Here is a 6,741-nt window from a genome sequence, read left to right on the forward strand (position 1 = left end):
TCGTTGTGAGTACCAAAAATAAGATTTATAATTCCTATTAAAACTAACCTAGGCTAGTGGTAACAGGGTCGAACCACAAGGAGGCGAATGTAATTAATAGTTGTCTAATTCTAGTCTAAGGTAACGAATGTGGGGGTTGAATTGATTTGGTCTACAGCTAAAGGCAATAAAAGACAATAAACTAAATAGACGGATAAAATAGATAAAAGAAGGGCACTAGGATGGTCGGTTTACTATAGTTTCGGCGGCAGCATACTAAGTAGGTCTAAATCAAACACATGAGGCGGGAAAACAAGAGGTCCTCTCGGTCCACTCTTAACAAATAGCATCTTTCGATCTCGCTAAAAGTCCCTAATATCACTAATACCGACTTTCGTCCTGAAAAGTGACTAATAATCTAAACTTTACCTATCTTTCGATCTCAGCACAGTTTAGTCATTTTAATTGGTGATCTAACAACTTCCCCTATCTTTCGATCTAATGGGTCAGTCATATATTAAGCATCCAACTAGTCGCATGCATTCGATTCGTCAAATATAACATTTAAAACAATTAAAACGAAGCAACACCTCACGTGGTCAGTCGATCGACCAGGTATGACGGTCGATCAACTGACACGCGATTTCAGTCCATGTTAATTCTACGCCGCCTAATCTATAGTTCCCCTACATCCTAGTACAAGCAATTTAGCTACTCATGACTATAGAGGAAACAACAACAATATTAAGGATTAAAACTACGGAATTCATGCTTAAAACGATTAGGCAAATAATTAACATAAAACGATAAGATTGGCTTTTGGAATCTAACTAGCAATTTCTATACTATCAATGCGATAAGGATAAACTGAAATAGAACAGAAGGAATACCTAAATCGCAGAGGAATTGTAACGGAATGATTAGAAGTACGAATGAAAATCCGATGCAAACCAATATTCCGAACCCTAATTATTTGATATTCTCAACTGATAAAAACTAGATGTAAAACTTAGATAAAAACTTGATGTCACTGGATGAATGTATCCCTGAACTAGGTTACGTTATATAGAAAGTATACGTAACATAACTCCTAAACCTAATATCGCTTTGGGCTTCAAGTTCCTCGATCTTTTAATTCTCGTCTGATTAGCGGTGTGGTCGATCGACCAAGCATGGCGGTCGATCGACCGAATAGCGATGTCTGAGCTTCGGAACCCGAGGGTTGGTCGATCGACTGAAGGCAGTGGTCGATCGACTGCTCTAGCTGCTACTTGACTTCAAATTCCTCGTGTATTTGTCTTTTGGGCCTTGAAATGCGCACCAAGCTCGTTCCTTGTGTAAGTACTTCATGTCAAATGCAATGCAGGGTACTCGGGGACGGATTTAGCTCAATTTCCGCTGAATTCTTCACATTTCTGCAATAATGTACAAAAACACGAAAGTAGACGGAAATAGGGGAAATGGTAGCATAAACTACACAATTGAGCTCTGAAATGCGTGGAAAATAGGATGTAAAACATCATATAAAAAGACACGCATCAAACTTCCCCAAACCAAACCCTTGCTTGTCCCCAAGCAAGAACTAGACTCGATCTAATGACCTAATGGAACGAGTTCAATCTCAGAGCGAAATGCAACATGTATAGCCTAAACCAATTTAATGCAATAACCAACAATCAATTAGCAAATGAATCATGCAAACGAGTTATGAAGTCGTTAAAAACTGCTGAACCGTCAACTATAGAGACTTATCAAATTGGACTCTCACGGGTCGCTCATATCGCACATAAGCACAGGTGAATAATTGTATAAGATAGAAAGAATTCATTTTGTAGAGACTCTCACCTAAACTACGACTTATAAGAACATGCCTGCAATAAAATATGAAAATGATCTCTATAACCGTACATATGAATTCCAACCGAACAAATGACCATGACACATGCCGAGGTAAATATGGATGTGTGAGGTAATGGGTAAGAAGAAGGCAAAATATTTATGGAAAAGTGGAGGTACAGGTGATCAAGCTAGTACCAAAACGGAACCACATGGCAACATCCAACTTCTTGCTCATATCAAAACGGGTGCTAATAGCAAGCACAAATCTCACAAATCTCCAACATAACAGTAATCAATCAACTCCCCATAAGATATAAATGTAACATGGGAGCAAAAATCGCCATAAGATAAAGGCTAGAATTATGCGAATTGATTTCTTTCTTTTTCTACTCGGACCCCAGTCGATCGACCTAAATGGGCAGTCGATCGACTGCTTTGAACAGTACAGAACGCTTTTTTCTTTTATTTTTCGAATCATTTTTTCACTTCTATTTTTCAACTTTTCCAATTCTTTTTCTTTTCTTTCCTTCCTTTTCATTCTCCCAACAACATCTCAATCGAGCAAAAGGCTACCAAAAACAAAGTGACAATCTCAAAAACGTAAACTACTAGCTTGACAAGGGCAGGCTATATGTAGGATGTAGTAACGGGACAAAAAGGCTATTTTTGGCAGTGTGGAGCTTATGGGCATAATAAGAAAAGGGAAACCTCTACCACATGTGTCAACAAACCACAAACCGAATGCATACAGGTATTAAGTAGATCAAGTTCATAATTATGCAAATTAAGGAAACATGTCTCATAAGGAGTACTACTCACAATCCTAGATAAACTGGTCATGAATGACACCAGTTATAAGCTCTAAAACTCAGAAATATGATGTAGCTTGCCAAAAATCTAAGTCAAGTCTCAGGCTCAGTAAATAATTTAACGAAAACTCGTAGACTATGCATATATGATTCTACTAATAACATGTCAATTAGCAAGGCTTAGGCATAAAACAGCTGAAATTGCAATGTCATCATGGAAATACTACCGTTCCGACTCGACCTACATGCTAAAATAAACGTGCAAATTTTTTTGAAATTTTTTGAAAATTTTCAGTTTTTTGGATTTTTGTATATATATAAAGAAATAAACAACAATGCAAGACAAAAATGTAAACGTGAATGCAAGCAAATGAAATGCGACGCAAAACCCTTCCCCAAACCAAATCGCACAATGTCCCCATTATGCAAAATCATGTAATGAAATAAAAGAGAAACGGGAATTTGCGATAAATAAATTTAAAAAGACATGAAGAGGAAATCAGGAACTCACAAGACTTTAAGCGCAGCAAAAGGAAACCTCCCCAAACCAGCGTGAGCTAGGAGGTTTCAGTAGCTAGCAGTGCTACTAATAAGTACCTGAAAAGACAAACAAATTACCACGCATAAAATCGAGAAAGCAATATAGAAGCGATATTTTGTGCATAATTGAGAAAAATAGAAGAAATAAATAATGACGGAAGATAAGGTGGAGTAGAAAACTCCCTCAATTCCGCAAATCGACCAAACACAGCAGGGGAGAGGTCGTGAACGAGTACAGCAGTACAGGGCGGTCGATCGACCACATCACCCAGTCGATCGACCAAGGCGAAAGGAACAGTAACTCCTGGAAACGTGCAGCCAGTCGATCGACCACATAGCCCAGTCGATCGACTGGAAACACTGCTGTAACTTCGGATTTCTTCGTATTTGCTCAATAACTTGGGCTAATGAGGTCTAAAAACCTGCAAATGCACAATAATACGCGCCCAAAATTGCGCAAAACCCAAAGTAAAGTCTAAAGTGCTTAAAAATCCTAAGCAAAATAATTAAATGCGAAGTCTCGCGCACACAAAACGATAAAAAGTGTCTAAAAGCAATAAAAAATGTTTGTAAAGCATGCGATCAACTAATAGTTGATCAAGAACGGCCACGGTATGGCCCACTTCGTTGGCTTCTGGCTACTAGAGCTAGCCTCAATGGTGCTCATCTTATCAGCTGCACCCTTCTTAACTTCAGCATCCGTATGGCTTAACGGATCAATAGCTTCGTCATCTACCCAATCAATGACCTCCTCAGGCCCACCAAAGTCCAAATCGTACTCCCTCACTCTGACTGGCTCGTCTTCAAGCTCCTCATTAGTGCCATAGCTAAGGCATCCAAGACCACCCCTTGAAACGATTTGCTCCTTTGCAGCTGGAGCAACTTGCAGCTCTTCCTTCCCCAAACCAGCTCCTGCAATATGTAAAACAGACGAATCTTCCTCCAATTTGCTCCCAGTCTGGGGCGGAGGTGTTGCAACAGGAGTAGTAATAGAGACAGGCATATCAGGAAGCACGAGGTACGATTTCTTTTCAGAAACCGTATTACAAGTCACGGGCCACATTGGGTCTTTCTTCTTAGCTGTTTGGGCGAAGACAATAGAATGCTTCCCCACTTTAAAGGTCAAAGTCCCAGAACCTACATCGATGACTGCACCAGCAGTGTGCAGAAATGGTCTACCTAATATGATAGGAATGTGGGCATCCTCAGGCATATCAAGTACAACGAAGTCAACAGGGAAAAAGAACTTCCCTATTTGGACAGGAATGTCCTCTAACACTCCTATTGGCTGGACCGAAGATCGGTCGGCCATCTGTACTGTCATGTCGGTGATTGCAAACCTAGTCAGTTTCAGCTTCCTATCTAGACTCAAAGGCATTACACTTATACTGGCTCCTAAGTCACATAATGCCTTTTCGATAGAAAAGGTACCAATGCTACAAGGAACGGAAAAGCTACCTGGGTCTTCTAGCTTGTGGGGTGCAGTGTGGGTTAGATAAGAACACGACTCTTTAGTAAGTGCGACAGTATGCACTGTTTCAAGTGACCGCTTTTTCGTCAAAAGTTGTTTCATGAATTTAGTATAAGCGGGCACTTGGTTTACTAACTCGAGAAAAGGAACTTGTACATTCAAGCTACGAATAACTTTTTCAAATTTATTAAAAGATACTTGTTCCTTCGTCGGCACTAGTCTCTCCGGATAGGGGGCTGTAAGAAGTAACTTGGCCCTCTCCTCTAAATCTCGCATGCCGGCATCCGTGGACTTAGGCTGAAAGTCCACCACCTTTTCCTTGTTGAAGCTTGACCCCTCTTCAGACCATCTCAAATGTGAGCCATTAACCGACATTGGGTCGTACTTCGGAGCCGGAACTGACCCATCAGCACTCGGGTCTTGCCCCAATATTTTCGGGACTGTCGTACCCCGAAACAAGTGGTCCCTCAAATTATCGGGCATTGGAGGACGAACTTGCTCACCCTCAGCAGCGGTTCCAGTCGATCGACCAGGTTGGTCAGTCGATCGACTGGCTTCAACAGTACCAGAAGCTCCTGTAACACGCACTTCAGTCGATCGACCGGGTATATCAGTCGATCGACTGATATACCTGGTAGACGTCTTATTCTTGCTTTTATTCGTCATAGCCTTCTTTTGAGTTGGTTCCGGCTCATCTTTTTCAGCAGTGTCCTCGACCATGGCAGGCCTCTCCAGGGCGGTCCCACTCCTAAAAGTGATGGCATTTAAGGTCTCCTTTTGGTCAGTTTGAGTCGGTAAGTGTCCCGGAGCTCGAGTTGTGTTTTTGCTAGCCAATTGAGCAATTTGGCTCTCTAGCATCTTCATCCCGGCCTCTCTAGCTTGGGACTCCTTCAGCAATAAGTTCTTCAACTCGGTAAAATCTGAATTTTGGGATTGTTGCTGCTGCGGCACATAGGGAGGTTTTTGGAACTGTTGTTGCTTATGAGGAGGCACATAAGGCTGCTGCTGCTGCTGCTGCTGCTGTGGAGGTTGAGTCGGATTCAAAACATTTTGGCTCCTCCAACTCAAGTTGGGATGGACATTCGGCTCATAGTAGGTGTTTGTCTGCCTATAATGTTTAAAGGCAGCACAAGACTCAAAGGGAGCACTGCAGTTTTCTGAAACATGCCCTTCTCCTCTACATCTCCTACAGACGAAGGGACCGTCTGAAACAGCATTCACCTGATATATCCCTCCTTTTCAAGCTCCTCCCAACTCATACTTGTCAAACCTTGCAGTGAGAGCTTCTAGTGCAGCTACAGAAGAAGATTCAGCAGCTCTCCTTTGATTTCCTCGGGAATTCCCATACTCAGCTTTATGGGTGGCTAAGTCATCAACGATCTTCCACCCCTTAGTCTCTCCCATATTCTCAGCAAATCGGCCATTGGATGCAGCATCCAAAATAGCTCTCTGATCGTCATACAGCCCGTTATAGAACTGATTGCAAAGACTCCATTTTTCGAACCCATGGTGCGGAATGGTTCGCACCAGCTTCTTGAAACGGACCCATGCTTCATGGAAGTTCTCATCAGGTCCCTGTTTAAAGCTCGTGATCTGAGCTCTAATGGCATTAGTCTTCGAGGCAGAGAAGTATTTCTTGTAGAATGCCAAGGCTAAAGAATTCCAGTCGGTGATCCCATGAGCAGCTTGATCCAGGTCTCTATACCACTCCCTTGCAGCATCCCGAAGGGAGAATATAAACATGGTCTCCTTCACCTGGTCCTGAGTCACACCAGTCGGTGGGGGTATATAGCAGCAATAATCGATAAAAATCTCCATATGCTTGGCTGCATCTTCATTTGCAGCTCCCCCGAATTGGTTTCTCTCAACCAAGTTAATATAGGAAGGCTTTGGCTCGAATTTTCTTGCCTCCCCTGGTAGTTCGAATCCTTTGTAGAGATTCGCAGCTGTCGGCTCTGAGTGACTGGCAATAGTCGCTTCTTCAGCCATCTCTAAGAAATCTGGAGAAGTAACTGTCTCAGCTGATGAAGTAGAAACAGGAGATGAATGTGGATCTTCCTCAAACAGCTCGTTCTCGTAGTAACTAGACAGAGTACTCAACTC

At 42.1% G+C, this 6,741-nt stretch overlaps 1 non-coding gene across 1 annotated transcript; it reads left to right on the top strand.

Annotated features, from left to right (window-relative positions):
- The first annotated feature begins 6,139 nt into the window (after positions 1 to 6,139).
- LOC141589478 (small nucleolar RNA R71) lies at positions 6,140 to 6,246 on the top strand. Its single transcript, XR_012520415.1, has one exon. It is a non-coding gene; the product is annotated as a small nucleolar RNA R71 (small nucleolar RNA).
- Positions 6,247 to 6,741: the final 495 nt, after the last annotated feature.

Source organism: Silene latifolia, chromosome 6, assembly GCF_048544455.1.
Source record: "Silene latifolia isolate original U9 population chromosome 6, ASM4854445v1, whole genome shotgun sequence".
NCBI classification, from domain to species: domain Eukaryota; kingdom Viridiplantae; phylum Streptophyta; class Magnoliopsida; order Caryophyllales; family Caryophyllaceae; genus Silene; species Silene latifolia.